Source organism: Anser anser, assembly GCF_964211835.1.
Source record: "Anser anser genome assembly, chromosome: 1".
NCBI classification, from domain to species: Eukaryota; Metazoa; Chordata; class Aves; order Anseriformes; family Anatidae; genus Anser; species Anser anser.
The window spans coordinates 113344369-113364806 of record NC_139720.1 but is presented as its reverse complement, the minus strand read 5'-3'; the positions used below and the strand labels follow the sequence as shown (position 1 = coordinate 113364806).

Here is a 20438-nt window from a genome sequence, read left to right as displayed (position 1 = left end):
CTTGCATACTGTAGAGTGGCATAAATTAAATCAAAGTGGAGCTGAGGAAATCAATTAGAGTGGAGTCTCTGCAGGATTTAGATGGTTTGCAGTAAATAAGGCCTGGGGCCACGCACTGAATGCTGAGAATGAACCAGTAATAATGAATTGCGACCCAGTCAATGAGGACCATCCGGCCAGCACACTAAAAGGGGACATCATGTCACAGAAAATAGAGCACATGAGCATGTAATTGGAAACCATATCGCACTTGCATACATGCAAGCAGCTGGAATGGACAACACACAAGCAATTCAATTCTTCTTCATAACTTCTGAGTGCTTTACGTCCCAGTCTTCACATTTTCTGGTTTCTTAGATTGAAGATACCAATAAAGTGATAGGGCAGAGACTTGTTAACCATCAAAATTACCTTCATCAAAAACTCAGCTCTCAGAAGCAGCTAATGAAACCGCACTCCTAAAGCAATCACAGAGTATTCAAAATAGGCGCATGGGAAGTAGCTCATGGAAATGTACTGGGCTGGAGCACACAAAGTGTGCCTGCATAGCCCCTGGGGAAAGCACAGTTACACGCTGTGTTGCAAGAGAGGCTGTGCTCTGCGGAGAGGTAGCTCAAAAATCAGCACAACTCTAAATTCCTTCATGTGCTGCCATAGTACCTTATTGTGGAAACATATATGGATCTGCAGAAACTTATTCCACCTGCCTCAAAGGAACTAAGATATACAGTGCGAGCTTTTAAAGGCTGACAATTGTAGAACATCAATAATTCAAAACCTGTATATGACTCACACTGCCCAACCCATCCCCCTAAGGTTACTTTTACTTAATATTCACAGAAGGCACATTGTTATTTCTTCTTCAAAAAAGTCATGAATAACTTACCATTCATTACCCAAGCACTTTTTTTTTTACAGCTGACTTTATCGAAAAGAATAAGAAAGCATAGAAAATGTTGATTCCCCAACCTCTTAAAACCTTCCTAGTTTATTGTTATTGAGCATAAAAGTATTATTCAAAAACTTTTAGTTTGCAGAAGATTACAGTTTTGTTTGTTTGTTTAAAGGGCTCAACTTTGTTTTGTATTTGTTTTGTAAGCAATATCCACCTCTGTTCCTAAAAATGTAATCCAATGAAAAAAAAAAAGGCAAATACCAGACTAGATGAACATTTGCATTTACCTACAAACTAATATATCAGAAATCATTCTTCAGACTACCAGAAAAACGTGGACTGATAAATTCTGTTACACTCTGCTTGGCAGAAGATGGTAAATTCTCAAGCGTTCCACCTTGGATCATTTTAATCGTTTCAAACCAGGGTGGCTTCCTCTACCCATTATGGGAAGCAGTGATCTCTTACTTACTCTTCCACGGGATGAGGTGGAAACTGTCACCAGTCAGCTGCTGGCTGGCTGCTCGTGAATCATGCATGAATCTGCTGGGAATGGCACCTTTTTAAAAGCAGCATGAGGCTTGTCGCTGGTTACCACAGAAACACAGTGATTTTCCCCAAATTGGTCCACCTGGTTGAGATAGAACACACTTCTAAGAGGTTTTCTTCTGGTTTCAAAACAACTGATGGAACTAGGTTGGGCTTGGGCATTTTTTTACCATCAGCAGCAGCCAAAATGGACCCCAAAAAAAGGGGCCTTGCTCTTAGCCCCCAGGTGCTTATTCTTATCCCATGCTGCTCACTTCTTCCCATTATCCCATGTGCTTGCAATGTCATGGTGAATCAAATGTGAACATTTATCTTTCCTTTTGGAGGGGGGAGACTTACTTGGACCAGTAGTCAATCCAGTTATCTCTATAGCCTTGAAAACCCTCGTGCCAGTGTCTCTGAGAGAGGAGTGCTGTGGGAATTGAAGTAAGCGACGACACATGGCTGTTTCAGTTGCTGGTTTCTGCTAGTGTGAAATGAACATGAAAATAAGCCCTGCCCCACAAGGCATAGTTCTTTGCAAAAATCAGCAGTTGAGTGTCACATCAGCTACAATGCTTGGTTATAAATATTCCCTTTTCCATTTTACTCCAGGTTAGGGCACTAAGCACCAGTTTCCCCCAGTGTGTTTCTGCTCTGGGAGAGGGGGCCTGCTGTAGCTGCTGCAGTGCCAGATGTCACCCAGGCTGACCTGCAGCCTTCACACAGAGCAATGCAGTGAGGAGATGTTGACCAGGGTCCGGGCTGAGCTGACCAGCCCTACCTCCTGGGCCCTTTTCCTTTGGAAAGCCTGAAAAGGAGAGGGACCTTTGCTCCTCCACGAGGCAGAGAAAAGGCCTACCAAGTTTTCAGCTTGTCCCCTAAGCCAAGCACGCACCCTGCTCTAAACCTTCTTCTTCCCCACTGCTACCCTAACTGAATTTTCCCCTCTTCAGCGCCTGCTGTGCCTTGTCAGTCCTCTACTGACACAACTCCTACGTCAGCCCTTTGGCTCAGAGCAAGCAGAGCTTTCTGCTAGCTGAACAAGAGTTTATTGAGGACAGTGCTGAAGTAGCCCTTCCCTCCTAATTGACTTCAAAACGAAATCTCATCCTCCGGGACATAAACATTCTGCAAAACTCTCTCCTAAAACAGAATAAAGACTGCAACAGAAAAACAGCAGCAAGCATCAACACTAAACTCAGAGACCAACTGACCAAACAAATTTTGTCAATGGCAAAATGCAAGTGGGCAGCTCGGGTTTTAGCTCTCCTTTCAGCTGCCCAGAACCAGGCAAATCTTGGAGGTTGCAGAGGTGCTCTACAGCAGCAAAGATGGGGACTTGTCAGGTCTCTGGTACCTCAGCAAGTTACATCGAATAACATGCCACCAACATGTGCCCCCACAGGCTTGGGAATGATTTTCTAAGCAACTGTGACTTTATTTTTTCTCCTACCATCACTAAAACCTGCAAGTACATATAACAGTACCGCTATAAATATAAGGTAAATGTAGCTAAGCAGGCAATTTACAACTCTACTAGCTGCCCCCCTTTTTTTTAAAGTTTATGAGTATATATATATATATTACATATACATCTATATAAATACACAAGTACATATGTATACTCACATATATATATATACTTTCTTTCTAAGCAGTTACACTATAAGCTATATTTCTAAAAAAGCCCTGCTCCACAAGGCATAGGCAAAAATCAGCAGTTCAGTGTCATATCAATTACAATGCTTGGTTATAAATATTTCCTTTTCCATTTTACTCCAGGTTAGGGCACCAAGCACCACTTTGCTCAGTTTAGACATTGATGTTTAGCTTCAATGAGGGAAAAGTAAAAGCAAGCCACTTGAACTATTGTACTGAAACCTGGCCTCGTGTCCCACTACAAATTCAAAAGGAGAAATTTAGCAACAATCTAAATCCAAGCTGCCCAAGTCTTCTCTTTTCCCTACAGAGTGCCAATTTCTCACCTCTTCTGTTAGCACTAACAACCAAGCAGAGAGCTCAGGGAGCTGCCTGAGCTCAGAGCTGCCTGTGATCCCAGCTCCAGGTTAGTTTTCCAGTCCGATCATCCCTTCATCAGTAGCACACCAGTGGCCACATGGATGTTGGGGATCCCCTAAGGTGGAACATCTCAGCAGACTCAGAAAAATGGGAGCCTTGACAGAGATGAGCTCAAACTCCTGTTGGGCAACAGTCCTCTTGTTGTTGAAGCTGCTCTGCTGTGTGTAAGCTATTCCTGGGCCAGAAGGACTCAGTACCACAGGAGTAGGTGGGAGTCCTTAGCATCGAGGAAGGACCACAGAACCACCTGGTATTTCAACACGGAGTACAGAGCAGGCAGGACGCCTGGGTTGTCACATAGACAGAGGTGGGACACCAGCTTCAAGGTGGTTTTTAACCAGGCAGAGGCACCCCTCACAGCCTAACAGTCAAAAAAAAAAAAAAAAGAAAAACCAAAACCAACAAATGCCCATCTCTGCTACCACACCTGGCTTTAGGAACGGTGCCATTGCCCAAAATACATGTTCAGAGGAAGCCATCCATTACTAACTCTTTCCTGGTGGCTGAGACAGCATTTTCCAAATTATGCAAAGGAAGGAAGGAAGAGAAATAGCCAGAGACTTCATTTCAGGTGACAATCCACAAAGAGCAGAGGTGAGCGACCCTGGGAGCACGCTGCTGATGGATATGCACGTGGAGGTTTATGTGTGTGCATGGCCAGAGCTCTGCTCTGCTCTGCCTCAGTTATTTCCAAAGCCTTTGAGCACTGCCTGTTATGCCTGCTTTGAGCCTGTGGACTCTTAAAGCCCAGCCTAGCAGTGTGCAGTGCAAGGAGCAGTGCATTCACCAGATTTTAAAAATAATGCAATGCATGCCTCGCGCCTTTGCTTGAAAGATATCTAAGTGCTTGATAAATATGCATGAACCAATCCCCGGTGTTGTGCCAGAGATATTCTATAGACTGTGCTGAAGCATGTTCCCAAGAGTGAGGATCTGCAGAGGCAATTCACAGTAAAGAAGCATTACTAATGCCTGTTCTTTCCAGTTCACCTTGAGAAACGGGACATAAATACTGTGATGGTAGCTCTGTCTGGACTGTACAGGCAAAGCTACCATCCTCAGAACAGCACAGTAAAGGAAGAAGCATTTAGATGCATCTCTCAGGTTTTATTATCTCCTGTGAAGACACAGCCCATCACTTTTTCGCATGTACAATGCCCTCTATTGCTCCTCAAAGTATGCTAAATCACATTGCTGCCTCTGTTGATTAGTAGAGACGTCATATGAGAGCTTGTACTCAACACGCTGTTGCACAAACCCAGAATTATAAACAAAACAAGTTTCCAAATCATGACATCAAGCAGTTCAGCACCTACCTACCCAGCCAGCTCTCTGCCTCTGCAGTTAGAAAGTGAACAGGGCAGAGCTCTGAATCTGGAGAGTCTGACATTGCAATCAAATAGGAAAAGATCCGTTCTGTGGCTAGGCAGTCAAGTGTGTGAGCCTGGCAGAAGAGGATTAAACAAGATTGGGGTGTAAATTTACATTAGTTGGAAGTATAAATCAGGCCTGAGACACATTAGGCAGACACTAGGCCTGTAAATAATGACACATGCACAATAAACAGACTCTTGGCAGGAGGCTGCCCTTAGGACACAATGGTAAAGGCTCCTGAGATTTGATGAAGGAACAGAAAATAACCAAGGCAAGGGAAATGCTATCAGTCCCCGGCGTGTATAAAATTGGGTACTAAACAGATCAGAATAACCTTGAGGCATGCAGGCCTCCCTGATCTTTCTCAGCTTCGCAGCTGCCCACGTTCCACTTGCAAAGCTGTAAATAATGAAACGAAGGCTCTGAAGCACTTCAACAACAAAGCAGCTTCCAGGTATCCTATCAGCAAGAGCAGTTTCTAGTGTTTATCACAGAGACGGAACCGCAGAAACGTTGCTCAGGCTTAATCTCATTGGCCACTATAAGATCAAAAACAAAACCAATCTCCTCTATGCCTCAGCTTCAGTAAGTTGACTGATTTTCTTTACATTTTTGAGTCCTTTTCGGAGGTGGAGAGAACCAGAACCATTCCAGTTAGTAGTTAGTCAAAACACTGCTATCTAGGATACTAGGGCATGGATGCAACATTTACATAAATAAGACGCTTTTTACTTTTTCCCCAGAGATTTGTATGTTTTTTTTTGTCCTCTCCAAACTCAAGATGATCATCACAAGGTTTATTTGGTCAGCATTGTAGAGGAAGAAGGCTTTTGACTGGTTTGGGAATAATTTCTAGGCCATGGTTTTGTCACTGAGGGACAAAAAGTGGGTGATGTTTCCATGTGCATCAAGACTTCCATTGCAGACCTATGCTCAGATGAGAAAGTGAACAGGAATGAAAGGATGCCTGTACAAGAATGAAAGAGACAGGCAAAAAGCACTAGAAATATTTGTGTTTATGCATGCATAGGACCTGGCATCCCTCTGGCTTGCTGCTTCCACAAGACCCTGTACGCCCAGCATGGCCTACAGTGTCAAACGAGTATCTGCAGAGCAATTAGATTTAAAACGCTTCTCACAGTGTGTTTTGGCCAAGCCTGTCCCGTATGCCATGACTGCCCTCCCAGTCAGGAGGGCACTTTGCACACTGGCTCTGTCTGTCCGTCTATCCTGCCTGCTGCAGGCTGGGGAGGGGAACTGGGCACAGCTTGGGCCTCCTGGATGCACAGGGAGGAGAGAACAAGGGGAGGGTGCTGCTGGCTTCTGCCACCAAGGCCAGTGGCTTTCTCCCCTGGTAGCATAAAACTCATCCAGTGTTACTTTTCCCCATCCAAAAACTACATCACTTTGTGAATCTTGGCCACTTCCCCCAGGAGGCAGGGAGAGAACTCGTATTGCCAAGCCAGCGTTCATCTGCTGAGACCTGGGCTGTTTTTCCTTCGCCTCCTACCCTCTGCATCACTGGCAGTGAACCTCCTCATCTCGGCAACTCTCCAAGCAAAGCTGCAGCCAGCACCAGCTTTGGTCTATGCACAACTCGTGTGCAATCGGAGGCTGAGATCTGGAGGAGGTCAGCACGCTCAAGCAGCCCATGTAAATATAAGTGCTCATCAATCCTCATATAAAGCAACAGGGATTAAGCTGAAGTTGCTGCTTTATCTCTAATCCTCACCGTCTCCCATGCTGAGGCTGACTGTCATAGCCAACTGCAGTCTGTACATACTTTGTGAAAACAGATCTCCACTGCTTGCTGAGCTCTACTGATCCAGTCTGTCTCTCTTCCTTTTCAGCTCCCCACCACCACCCACCATGTACTAATACCCCTTTGTAATAATCCAGAAAACTTCCCCCGTCTTGCTCTTTGGCATGCTTTCTGGACCACTAAGAGCCCACAAAACAGCCTTGCTGTCTCAGTTTCTGTGCCTAGCGCTACAGCATTCCCAAGCAGCTACCTATAAAGTTCTGCTCAGCTTCCGAGGTCTTGGTCTGAAGCATGCCTGAGTGCCGAGTTTTCTAAATCCATCTACTGACTACATGCGACTGTCAAATTTCAAGAGCTGCTAAGCAGGCCAAATAAAGGCAATTTATCTTGGAAAAAAGAGCAAAAGGCATGCCCCTGACACTGTGGCATCCCATTGCGAAATCGCAAGCATGGAAACACCAAAGAATCTCAGCAAAAACTCTGGAAGATTTTTACTTTTTTTTTTTTTTTAATGCGGTGTGGACAAAACAACAATTTTCTCTATCTTTGTTCCTGGAAATGACTGAGCTAATCTAGGCAAATCTTTCCCAAATACATCAATCTGAAGTGGATACTTGACCCAGGAAATACCTACTAAAACGGTTCAAGACTGGCAAAGTAAAAAAAAAAAAAAAAGTAAAAAATGGGTAGGTCTAAACTTTGGAAAATGCTGGGAGACCTACCTGTACTATATATGTGCATATACACAAGGTGCCACAAGGGAGAATAATTCATTTTTCAGTAGCAGGCATCATCCTGCTCTGGCACTATTTAGGTTCTTCTCTAGTTTGTCTGGCATCCAAACTGCCTCCTGGGGTAGCCAGAAAGGTTGGAGCATGTCCAGGTTTCACCCGCACTGGCTGTCAGGATGCTCACGAAGATGCGTACTCAGAGGTAAGGGTTGCTGCCAATGCCCACAATTTAGAAGTAGCTGAAGTGCCCCAAAAGCTAGGAGGATGGACTGTCTTGAAAAACAGAGAGGGTTAACACACTGTTGGTTTTCTTTAAAGTCAGGCAGAAAAGTAACATTTTTCTCTAGGACAGTAACAGCTTCTAGGGCAAAGAGAACACATTGCCTTATACCCAAAATTTCCCAGGCACTATAATTAACAATAGGCCTCTGACGAGCTATCTAAGCTGTATCCAGCTGCATCCCAAATGTGAAACACTTGCACAAGTGAAAATTCAACTAGAACCTTTTTTAACTCCCATCCAGAATCTACATGATGCCCCAAAAACTGGGACCTGGAGCCACCACAACTACATGCCTGTGGAGTCCCCAATACACTCTTCTTTCCCATTTCCCTTAAAAAATCTTAAAGAGGAAAGGTTTCTAACTGGTATGACTGGTGTGAGTGTTTAAGATAGAGATTCTGAGTGGGGGAGAGATTCCCCCCTGCTGTCCTCCTCCCACAGATTTCACACTTCTTTCTTCATGAGGTGTTGCTCTTGGTATACAGAGGGTGACCTGACACTTGGAGGTTCAAGTTTTGCTGCACTCCTAGAGATGCCTCCTTCTCACACCCAGGTGAGGTTGCATAGAGCCAGAAGAAAAGGAAAGACTGAGCTTTTCAGCATGCTGGCAGATTGCATACCTAACTTCATGCAGTTTAAGCAGCAAGTCACCCCTTGGAGATAACGGGCAGGCTGGCAGCAGGAGGCAGTGGAGCAATCCACGTGTGCACGTGTTTCAAACTGCATCCAAGTCCTCATGCATTCAGTTATTAACATAGTTTTCAGCAGAGCTGGACTGGGGATTCCTCTCTTTAGCAGCACTGTTGTGACAGCAGATCAGTATTTCCGAGGAAAGTCGGCATTCGGCTTTGATACTTGTTAAATGTCACAACAGCTAGTGGAAATAAGAAAGCAAATTCCCCAGTCAGGGAAAAGGGGAGATTGAACTGGAGTTACCCCCCTCAAACTCATATCTCCACTGAAGGAAGTGCTTGCGTGCTTTACAAAGACTCCCATGCATTTGCTCTCAAATATTCCTCACCACTCATGTTGTGCACTACACAAATTTATAGATCTGTTTTTCTCCTATTTATTTTGTTTAGCATCCCATTTCTAAAGAGCAGCTTCACCGTGCATAATGCAGCAGCTGCCGATATGTCACTAGCATAGACAGCCTTGTTTTCCACAGGGAAGTGTGTGTATTCAGAAAGAAACGAAGCATCTAAAAATAATGCCCTTAACACTCTACATGCAGCTGGTTTTCTCCAATTTTCCACTGGCCCGCTGCTGTATGCTGATGACAGTGTAAGAGGAGATCAGAGAGCCAGCTCAGTACTTTTCCATGGAAGGACGAAATCTCTAAGAATAACAATTTATCAGAGAAGCTGTGTCTGTTTGACCTGGCTCATTTTCAGAGATTAGAAACCAAATAGCTCACAATGTATTGTGTTGACTTTGTGGGGTTTCTTATCTAAGAACTGATTTTCATGTTTCATCAGTTCTCAGGGGGGGAAAGAATGCACATCTGTCTTCCAAAGTGGATCAGTGAGAGGATAATAACAAATAATGATAACTTACCCATGTGGAGTGCCTTTCATCTTAAAGGATCCCAGAAATGCTATGGTTTGTGGTCCAGTCCTGAACTGCTGAAGTCACTGCTGATTTCAGTGAGAGCAGAAGCACAATCTAAGACAGGGCAGTATCACTGCAGCCCTGCAGGTAACTGGCCAGCCTGTGTAAAGCCCCATGTATATCACTGGGGAGGTAAGTGTTTTGGAGCTGACAAGTTATACGCACACTCCTGGTTCGCTGGGGCTGAAAGAGACCTTATGCAGAAGTAACCACCAGCCCTGGTCTTCCACACTGCCAGGTGAGCAGGGAGGTTGAAGGGAGTGGTAGAGAACTCTGCTGTGATAGAGGAGACAGTCATGAAAAGAGTTTGAAAAACCTGATCATTGCAGAAACTGACGGGCTCAGTATCACGATCTCATCTATAGAAACGGTCACTGTATCTCTGGCTAGACCTATACTAGCAAACTGCATAGTGGCAAGGCTCACACATTGACCCTGAGGCCAACTGGCACAGACTGGCCACATCTGTGCTATTGAACACTCTTAGCCTACAAATCAGGGCGGACACACTCAAGCTGCCTGTTGGGAATGGTCATTGCACTGAGGAAGTTAACACCATGTGCTGCTAATGTTTAGGTGAGCACTGGCTGCCCCCTGCCACCACCACCCTAGGAACTACTAAATTATTAACTTAATAATTAAAGAGTAGGTTCAATCAAGTTACAGTGCCTGGGCCCAGGCCCCTTATTTCTGTAGCCCTAATTTTACTAATATAGAAATAACTAGTGGCTTTAACAAAGCAGTGTCTCATTTGTTGCTGGAGTGGCCTATCCTCAAAGATGTGGCCATGCACAAAGTCAGGGACAAGCTGGGAAAAGGCTAAAATTCCTTGCAGGTATTACTGGGCAAAGCCCTGCTCCCATGCAAAGCCAAAAAAGTGGAAATGAAGCAGCCAAGGACGTTTGTGGAGTACACCAATGACATGAAAAAGCAAAATCCTTGACCCAGCAAGACCCACAGCACATACAGGACAATTGAGTGATCGGATGCAGCCAGCTCGGGTTTATGAAGGGCAAGCCCTGCCTGACCAACCTGATCTTCTTCTACAACAAGATGACCCACGCAGTAGATGAAGAAAAGGCTGTGGATGTTGTTTACCTGAAGTTTAGTGAAACACATGACACTGTTACCCACATTATTTTGGAGAAACTGGCTGCTTGTGGCTTAGGACAGGTGTACTGGCTAGATGGCTGGGCTCAGAGAGTCACAGTGAATGGAGCTCAATCCAGTCAGTGGCCAGTTATCAGTGGTGTTCCCTGGGGTTCAGTATTGGGGCCAGTTTTGTTAAACATTTTTATCAGTGATCTGGATGAGGGGATCGAGCACACCCTCAGTAAGTTTACAGATATTACCAAGTTAGGTAGGACTGCTTGAGGGTAGGAAAGCTTTGCAGAGGGATCCGGAAAGGCTAGATCCATGGGCCAAGTCCAGTCGCATGACATTCAACAAGGGTAAGTGCTGGATCCTGTAACTGGGTCCTAACAACCTGATGCAGTGGTATAGGCTTGGGAAAGAGTGGCTGGGAAGTTGCCCAGCAGAAAAGGACCTCGGGGTGCTGGTCAACAACCACCTGATATGAGCCAGCAGTGTGCCCAGGTGGCCAAGAAGGCCAACGGCATCCTGGCTTGTGTCAGGAATAGCGTGGGCAGCAGGACCAGGGCAGTGACCATCCCATTGTATGCAGCACCAGTGAGACCTCACCTCGAGTACTGAATTCAGTTTTGGGGCCCTCACTACAGGAAGGATATTGAGGTGCTCAAGTGTGTGCAGAGAATAGCAACAAAGCTGGTGAAGGCAAAGGCAAACAAGACTTATGAGGAATGATTGAAGGAATTGGGGTGGTTTAGTCTGGAGAAGAGGAGGCTGAGGGGAAACCTTATTGCATGCTACAGCTACCTGAAAGAAGGCTGCAGCCAGGGTGGTGGTCTCTCTTCTCAGGTGACAAGTGGTAGGATGCAAGGAAATGTCATCAAAATGTGCCAGGGGAAGTTTAGATTGGATATTGGGAAGGATTTCTTTCCAGAGAGGGTGATCAAGCATTGGAGCAGGCTGCCCAGAGAAGTGGTGGAGTCCCCAGCCCCAGAGGTATTTAAGAGACATGTGGACCTGGCACTAAGGAACATGGTTTAGTAATGGGACTCAGTAGGTCAGGTTGATGGTTGGATCTTCAAGGTCTTTTCCAAGCTAGATGATTCCATGTCAGATTCCACTGTTGGTTACCTGTGTGCACTGAAAAGCATTTCCCTCCACATACGAAAACATGTGTATTAATCTAATGAGATGTACATTCCAGCTCTTTCCCAACTTAAGTCTTCATTACTTTGATGACTCAGAAATACCAGGTGCAACTTCAAAGGAATGATTTCGGTAGGTTGTTAAGATATGATCTCCGTATTAGCTCTCAAGGATACACACATTAAAAATATAACGGCAAATGATTAAAGTATCAACACATCATTTGAGTGCGTGGAAAAACTCCTCAAATTCTCAACAGAGAACTGAAATAAAACCACCTGATGTTAGTGCTGAAGAATAACAACATCAGGATTCCCTGGGAGGAGGTTTGCTGAAGTCCCCAGCCAGCCTAAGGGGCAGGGGAAAGGTCTTTCCCATCTCAGTGGACATCTGTCAAACAAAATGGGATACATTTTCAAGGACTGTGCCAAATTTAGACGTTGTGTACTCCTGCTTGGCTGTCATGACCACTCCAGAGGTCACGCAAAAAGAAATATTTCTCACAGCACAAACCAAAGTGAAGCGAATTGCGTAGCAACCTACTCTTTCAAGTATAGTACAGGCTTCTCCATTCCCTCCAGGAAAATCCTGTCTACGTGCTATGATGCCACATCCCATCTTGAGTGCTAAATTTGTCCAACACACAACATCTGGGATATTCACATGCACACGAAGAGCCCTGTCCTGCGACACAGTGGGAGGAGCCATGTGGAACCACACTTGCTCCAAATGTTTGCCAGGCAAAATAGCACTGGGCGCTATATATAAAAATGTGCAATTTAGAGGCCCTAATCTGCTCCTTCTTAAGGTGATGGCAAAATTTCTACCATCTGCTGCAACTGTTGATCCTTCAGGAGACCTTCAGAAGAAGCAGCAGTGAGGCTCTGTCATTGTGTTGGCAGCTGAAGCTCACACCATGGTGGTAATGCATACAGCCTGTGGCCAACACTCACACATACAGCTGCTGCAAACACCTAGAGAGGGAAACCCCAGTGAGAATTACAAATGAATTTATTCTTTGCCAAATACTTACGGCTCGTATCATGAAGTCTGCAAAGGATTTTACTGCTGCCCACGAGGGATATGGCTCCTTCCTCATCTAGCAGTCCCTTTCCAGATGTTTCTCCGACACTTTTCTATACTCTTTCTTTCCAATAATCTTGTTTTAAAATCCCATGTAACCCCAAAAAACTCAAAAAGCATCATACTATGCTTGAGCACAAGTCAGGCCACAGCATAGTCAAGATACACTCAGGCACGAATCAAGGTTTTATGGCAGAGCAGGTAAAGATTGCTCAAGTCAGTCTCAGGAATATTCCTTCCTTTCTTTACAAATGTCTATCAGACAGCAGTTTCATGTATTTTCTGTTAGCCTCTGCTCATCCAATAAATATATAGCATGGTATGAACCCTGGTGGTCCCCATGCATTCAGAAACTAGAAGTACCTGAAGGGTAAAGGTTCATTAAGGTGTCCTCATACCCCTACCACGTTGTTGGTGTTTTGCCACTTGTTTTGGCCTCCACAGGGTCAGCTCCTTATATCCCAGCCCAAAGCCCAGTGAAACCGGGGGAAAATGTCTGAAGCTGATGTCTTTGATCCAGAAGAGATACAAAGTGATCTAAACTGGATTAAGAGTGGGCAGGCTGGAGAGCTATGTACTTTGAAACAAGTGGTTCTTAGCACATTTGGGTTTGACCATTACTTTGTGCCATTTTAAAATTAGATCAGCCAAAAAAATGTGTTTTACAATCAGACTATATTTATTTTGTTCTTTCATGTTCCAGTATTTTATAACGAACATGTATGGCCCTAAAGGCAACTCTATTTTAAAAAAATCTACTTCATAGATCATGGTTTCTGGGAGAGAAATAGAAAATAATAATAATAATAACTTTGATGTCCTATGGCCTAAAGCAGAATTCTTCGTGAGATACACTCCACTACAAAGAAAGGAGCCTTCTGCATCTCAGGAAACTATGAATGAACATACAGCTTTTAACATACACAGCTTTTTAACATACAATAAAACTGATGTTGATTGAAATAGTCCCACGGTTTATGATGTGTCTGAGTACATAGGACAGCCACAGGACACTGCATGATAAGGTCTACACTGCCAAGCGAGGAACTTCATTTATAGTATTATACACCAGTCTGGCCCTCATCTTCTCATGAACTTCCCCAAATATTAAACAGGCTACACTGTGTTTCCTTGGTTGTAAGCATGCAGGAGAATGGGGGGAGAAGAATTCTCCTTTTGCAGGGTTTTCTCCCAGATGTACTACTCTAAAGGCTGGTAGAGCAGAAACATTTCCACCCTTCAGCATAGATGGCAGGTCCTCCTGAAACGCCATTGCTACCAAACTGCAGAGCTGGGAAAATCATTATGTTTCCCCACACCTCCACATCTCTGGCAAATAGCCTTGGCTGTTTGGGCTGTGCACTCGTTCAGCCAGGGACTGCTTCCTCCAAAGTGTTTGTACAACACTTGGCACACCAGGATCTCCAGACACTCTTGCAACACAGCAACCGATAAGAATCACCATCATGCCCCAAGCCTGCCAGGGCAGCTTCTGGGGTTGTATCCAGGAGCCACAGTTGTGTAATGCCTCCACGTTTAACTGTTATGACTTGAAATTTCCATTCAGAGCATGTTAGGCAGCATTTGGGGGGAAACAAGAAGTACCAACTTAGATTACACTTGGAAGCTCCTAAGTAGGACACAGAAGTCTGAACTTTCACCTTCACTCTGAGCTCATGATGTGCAAGCGTTTGCCTTCTTACTCCAAATTTTTCTTTCATCTTAGTTCGCACATGGAATTGGGGTCGTCTGTAGACACGAGGTTCTTCTTTTACATCTACAGTTACCAAACTCAGCCTTCACACAGAAAAAAGGATACCTCTACACTGCGATAGAGAATGCTGCCATTTGCATGTATTTCACTTCTTTCCAGGCAGATCCATCTACAGCCCCTGGATTTCAAACACATACCTGGGGAGGTGTCTCTTCACATCTCCTAGAAAGGGAAAGCTGAGAAGCCTCTAAAGTTTTCTGACACTGTAGGAGCACCTCTATTCCCAAAACACCCTTTCCCCTGGCTTGCAAAAACGCTGTCACCAAAACCCTCCCTCACTTCCCTGTTCCTTAGCCCTGATTCAAACAGGGAAGAGGTCAGCAGTACACAGCTTATTTGGCCTGGTGGTGTAGTCCCTAAGAAAAGCATCAATATCCTGTTTGGGACAGAAGACAGGTCATTCTTCTGCCACAGCACTTAAAGCTAACAGAAAAAACATACAGTAAATGCAGTAAGTGTAATCCCCAAATGAGGGATGCTTTGTTTGAAATATTTCTTAGGTGACTAGGAAGAACAGGACTAAATATAGCCTCAGTACAGAAATGAAGGTGGTGTATTCACTCACCCTGTCTCCAAGAATCTGGAAGACTGGGGAATAAATAAAAAAGTTTGAAAAGTGAGTGAAAGAGTCCCTGACTCCCTGTGAATCTGTCCCAGAATTGGCACAATAAAAGTATATTTAAAAAGCAACATTGTTTACAAGCAGTGTATAAATGGAAAAGAAGTCAAAAATCTTCTCACAGAGAGAGAAATGTGACAAAGCACCTAACCAGCCTGGGTCTGTACACGTTTTTGCTCTAATTGTTTAACAGACACAAATACATAAATATCACCTGATTTCTTAAGTGGGCAGTAGAAAAACTACTTGGCCCAAATCTATAACCCTGAGCAGGACGTAATTTCTCTTGAGGACAATCTAGTGGAGCAGGCTGAGCCTCCTTTGCCATTTGCAAGGCCCATGATGTTTATTTGCAGGACTACTACCCTCAGATTAAATACTTCAGAGATTTTCCCCCCATCCTCACTATGCAAAACTGTGCCAGAGCCTAGCAATCATGTGCAACTCTGTAATAACACTCTGGCAAATTCACAATGGAAGCAAACCATTTCAATTGGGAATCAGATTTCATTTTTAAGCATCCAAGAACTTATTCATCCAGAAGAAAAAGAAACAAATTTCCCCAAAATTAGGAATCTGCTTACTAAATAAGAAGTAGTATAGAACTAGTAGAAAATACCCTTAATTGAAGAAAATGTGGTGGAATAGTCTACTATTAGCCTTGCATTATTGTTGGTTACAAGAGAGAGAGAGGCTTTGGAAATTAATTTGTCCAAATGTCATTTTCAGCTGTGTGTGTGCAACCCTAGTGAGACGGATATCGCAAGGATATGCTGTAGGGCAGGATTTAGACAACCCAGTGTAGTGATCATCTCTTAAAGGTGATGTCAACCTAATGTGTACATAATTTCAGTCATATGCACATCACTGGTGGGACAAATTTCTAGACTAGAATACCACTATAGGAAGAAAAGGCAGGAATAAACACAGATATTCATCTGTCCTCTATCAGATAAGTCTCAAGGAAAGGAAAAGATGGCTTCGTTGAACACCGGGTTAAAAATAGAGATGAAAAAAATGGCACCAGTATAATCTTAGAAGGTTACTAACAGCCACTTAAATAAGGGAGAGAGAGATGAATTATCTTTTTCTTGAGCAAATATCAAAAGGACCTGAAGACAGTATCCTAAAGTACATGGCTTTCTCTTGGACAAGCAGTACAGTGGGACAAGTACCTGCAAAATGATGACTGCAGATTTTTTTTTTTAAGGTGGAGGAAGATGTTAAGGCTTGGCTATGCCTTTTGTCCAATTCCAGTTGACTGACAAGTGACAAATTGAGAGATAATTTGAATGAAGTGACAGAGTTTGGTATTCTAAGAAAAAAGGAAATATGAGAGCAGCAGAAAAGGAATAATAGATCTCAGGAGAGCAAGCTTCACTAGTCAAGCAAGTGGCTGGTAGAGTCTTCTGGGAAGATAATTGGGGATTGCTGTGAGATAGCAAAGGATACTATATTGACTGTGCAGTGGCAAACCACAAGAGAAGGTTTCTATTTCAAAAGAAATGTCTTGATGCCACCTATGAGCCTGCAATGCAGGGATCCTCAGCGACCAGAATATCAAAAAGAGCTTGTGCAAATAATGAAAGCAAAAGCACATAACTAAGTGGAGTGGAACAGCATAAAGCACATATGAATAAAAATGAATGGCATGTGACAAAGGATATAAAGGCAACAAGAAATAAATTAGAAGAGTAAAAGTAGTACTTTTCCAAGCAGAAAAAGAAAAGAGAAGACAGAGATGTAAAATATATGATAACATGCTTCTTTCAGTATTCATGAAAAACGTTAACGATGACTTAGTATTAAACATGTTAATTGCAAGGTAGGTCACAGTGTAGAAAACACAGGTGAAAAATATTTGGATAAATGAAGCATGTTCAAATCACGAGGGTCTGAGGAAATACTCCCTCACATGATAAGCAACTAGCTGCAGTAATCTGAGAGTCTTTAGTGATCACCTTGAATGGCTGGTAGATGGAGAACACAGTATTTGTCTTTCAAAAAGGATGGGGGAATTACACACCAGTCAGCTAAACTGGGTTCTCTGAAATCCAGAAACTCTTATTTAATAAAAATACCATTTTCCAAGTACCTATAAGATGATAACAATTATACTGGTCTTGTCAAGAACAAATCATGTTGAACTAATATAACTCCCCCCTTGGAAAGGATTACAGACACAGTGGATTAAGGAACATAATAATACAAGGCATTGTTTGGCTGCTGGATGCTGTCTCACATTCTTCTCAGCAAGTAGAGGTGGTATGGTTTAGGTCTAACTCTGGGTCTGCTGGGGAGGAAGCACCAGGACCCTTCCGAACCCTGCCATGGCATGGGTTGTGACAAGGCATGAGAGAACTGCCTGCTGCGTGCTATGACATTGAATCCAAACTTGCTCAGAGGTACTGTTGAAGTCCACAGTTCTCTGACTCTGACATCATGGAAAGACTCATTTTTTTAAATGAAAACACAGCAGAATAATATTAAAGGAGGTCTCATCAGGAGTTAGGCCCTGGACCTGCATAATATGGGGATTGGAATTTCCTAAATATAACCACCATCCAAAAGCTGGATTCAACTGCCTCAGCTGGGTTTGAATAATCCCTCTGCTTAAGGAAGGAGAGCAGAATGGGGAGAAAGATAATTAGAATATAATTATTTATACATTCTCTCTTGCAGAACAAGGAGGACACTAAAACATCTCTCAAGCTGCGGTTCAAGATTCCCACCTTTTTTTGTTGTTGTTTTTCCTCTAGTGTTATGGAGCCACTTCAACTTTCTATAGCTAAGTATTTTCCTTATCACCCACATGGAGTGGTCTCTGTGTTCCTCTTTGCATTGCATTGGCTCAGGTTACTCTCAGCAACAGACCAGAGCCAGACAGGCAGTTGAGCTAGAAGACAGACGGCCTTCTAGGTCCTTACACAGTCTTGCTTCTGCAGCAGGGGAGCTGGGAATTGCTTAAAGAAGGCTTGAAGGGAAGCGGTAAAAGATACTGTAAGGGCTTGAAGGGAAGTGGAGAAAGATACTATGAAAGTGAGAAAGAAAGATTCTGACTATGCCAAGAGAAGCATGGGGCTCTTAGACAAAAGGAAGAGGGGCTAGGGGAGGAATGATGATGTTGTGGGATGAGGATGGCTTGTGAGAGACAAAAATGCCAGAAACAATAGAGAATTCAAGGGGATGTGTAAGGAAGACAGCCAGCAGACGCACATTCCTGGGGACGGAATATTTTTGGAAACCTTATTTAGCTATTCACAAAAAGTTTACTTTTTTTTCTCTCATACACACAGAAAAATACACAAGTGGTGCACACATAACAATCTTATCCAACCTTCTCATGTTAATAAATACATGTAGCTAATTTCACATATCACAATGCTCTCAAAAAATATCTGAATTATGTTTTTTTTACCCAATCCATTTTCACGCAAAGGGTGATAGCAACATAGGTTATCTTAAAGCATTCCACTTTGAAGCTGGTCTCCCTGGGCATACCATATGGTCAATGGACAGAGAGAGGTTGCTACAAGAGGAAACTGAGAGCATGTGTCTGATTTACATGTCCAGAATCATGCTGGGGAGCAGGTTTTCTTTCTGGATTACACAGACAGTCTAGGAGCTAGCCTTCTGAATGAGATACCTAAAATTAGTGTAAGTATGAAATAATGTGTTTCAATACAACAATGTGATTGGTTTAAGAACCCACTTGGAAGTTCAGGTCGTTTTAATATAGAAAATATATGTGTTAAATAAAAATATTTTAATACATCTACATTCTTCTACAGAATTTTTCAAATTTTCACCATGAAACTGTAACCCCTCCCCGAACTATTTTCTAGTTTTCTACAATCAAAAAATATAACTCCAAAAATTCAGCTAGTCAGATGACAGCTAGCTGCTTGTTTAAGTTCAGGTTGCCATACACAGGAAGATTTTTAGTTCTCAGTTTTCCTAACGTAAAACATAAAAATATAATTAAACCCAGATATTTTAACCAATGAATTTTCCATTTTGGCTAACATGATGGTACTCATTTAAAAGTAGAAGAAAAAAAATAAAAAGCATTTCAGCTTAAAAATTCCACTGAAAAAAAACACTCTGAAGAGGTTTCTAATGCAGCCAATGGTGCAGTATATATATCTAGACTGGGCAGGAGAGGAAGAAGTAGATGCTTTGTTTTGGCAATGTACTTAAGCATGAGCAAACTCTGACCATACAAGTAGTTCTGATGAGAACACACACTGCAGGACTTTGAAGTTACACTAGCTAATCATAATATAAAAAGTCCTGGCACAAACACCTTTGTGTTTGCTGTCCTTGGAAATTGTCAATTAACGTGTTTAAAATGCTGGTTTGGCTTACAGTTTCAGGCTGGCTCATCTGGCAGCCACTTACTCATCTAAGATGCTGAATCTTCTTTAAGACCTGAGAAGAGGATAAGCATAGATTTATTCTGTCATTTAGTGACACACTTTCTTAAGACAGATTAATCTGCTGAATGAATGAGGAGCCTTCTGTAAAAAATGCATATTTAGTTTACTGGATAGATAAACCCAGCTACCATTTGGAGAGCATTAAGAAGGTCAATTAATTGCTTTGCAATGGGAATTCGTAACCAATTCATTGGTGAAAAATAACTTTATTGTCATGATGGAAGGCCAAATTAGGATAATTCACATAATTTTCATCAGTAAAGATGTTTTGAGTCTGAATAGAGATGTTTTTGTAGCTAGTAAGAACATCATGTGCATATAAATAGGCAAAGTTTCAGCAATTCTAACTTTTGTTCTTGAATAATAAAAGCTAAGTAGCTACTTGGTTAAAGGTATTTTTTAGATAAGTTAATCCCATTCTGTGTTCTGCAGTATTTCACATGAACTATGACTACTGCAGGCAGAAAGGCCAGTCCAGCTCCAGATTAATCAGTAATACAAAAGAGATGAAAATACTTGAGAGCTAGTCTTTGCAATTTGTTAAAGTCAGCACAGAGCCTTAGGGGTGTTGTAAAAAGTGCATGTTGTTCTTCCCTCTGTGATAGTTTCACTCCCATTTAATTATATTAGATGTATATCTTATAAATATATATCTTATCTTATCAACTATAATTGATATATATCACATCAGTTATAATATAATTGCCCACAAAATTATGGTGTAGTCAGGGCTATAGACGTATAATAACATGCTAAGGTATCCTGAAGACCCACAAATCAATCTGACGTCAATGTGAGCCTTTAGGTGACCAACATGGTGCCTAACTACAAAGGGACTTGAACCTACAGCACTCAACATTGCAGATGTTTAAGGTTTGGGTGCTGGGCTCCGCAGTAGGATCCCAGCATTGGGCTAGGCAACCAGGCTCTTTATAGGGTGCCTAGGGATCTGCCCTTACAAAAGGATTCACAAGAGTTCATTCAATGGATAACAGATGCTCTAGATGGCTCAGAGGAAATGC

The 20438-nt window shown here is 42.9% G+C and overlaps 1 protein-coding gene across 1 annotated transcript in view; it reads right to left on the bottom strand.

Annotated features, from left to right (window-relative positions):
- Positions 1 to 9867, bottom strand: part of KCNE2 (potassium voltage-gated channel subfamily E regulatory subunit 2) — a 112405-nt gene extending 102538 nt beyond the window's left edge. Inside the window, exon 1 of the mRNA XM_083818222.1 lies at positions 9213 to 9867. The gene's annotated coding sequence lies outside the window, so the exon portion shown is untranslated. The remainder of the gene's footprint in view (positions 1 to 9212) is intronic.
- Between the last annotated feature and the right edge of the window lie 10571 nt (positions 9868 to 20438).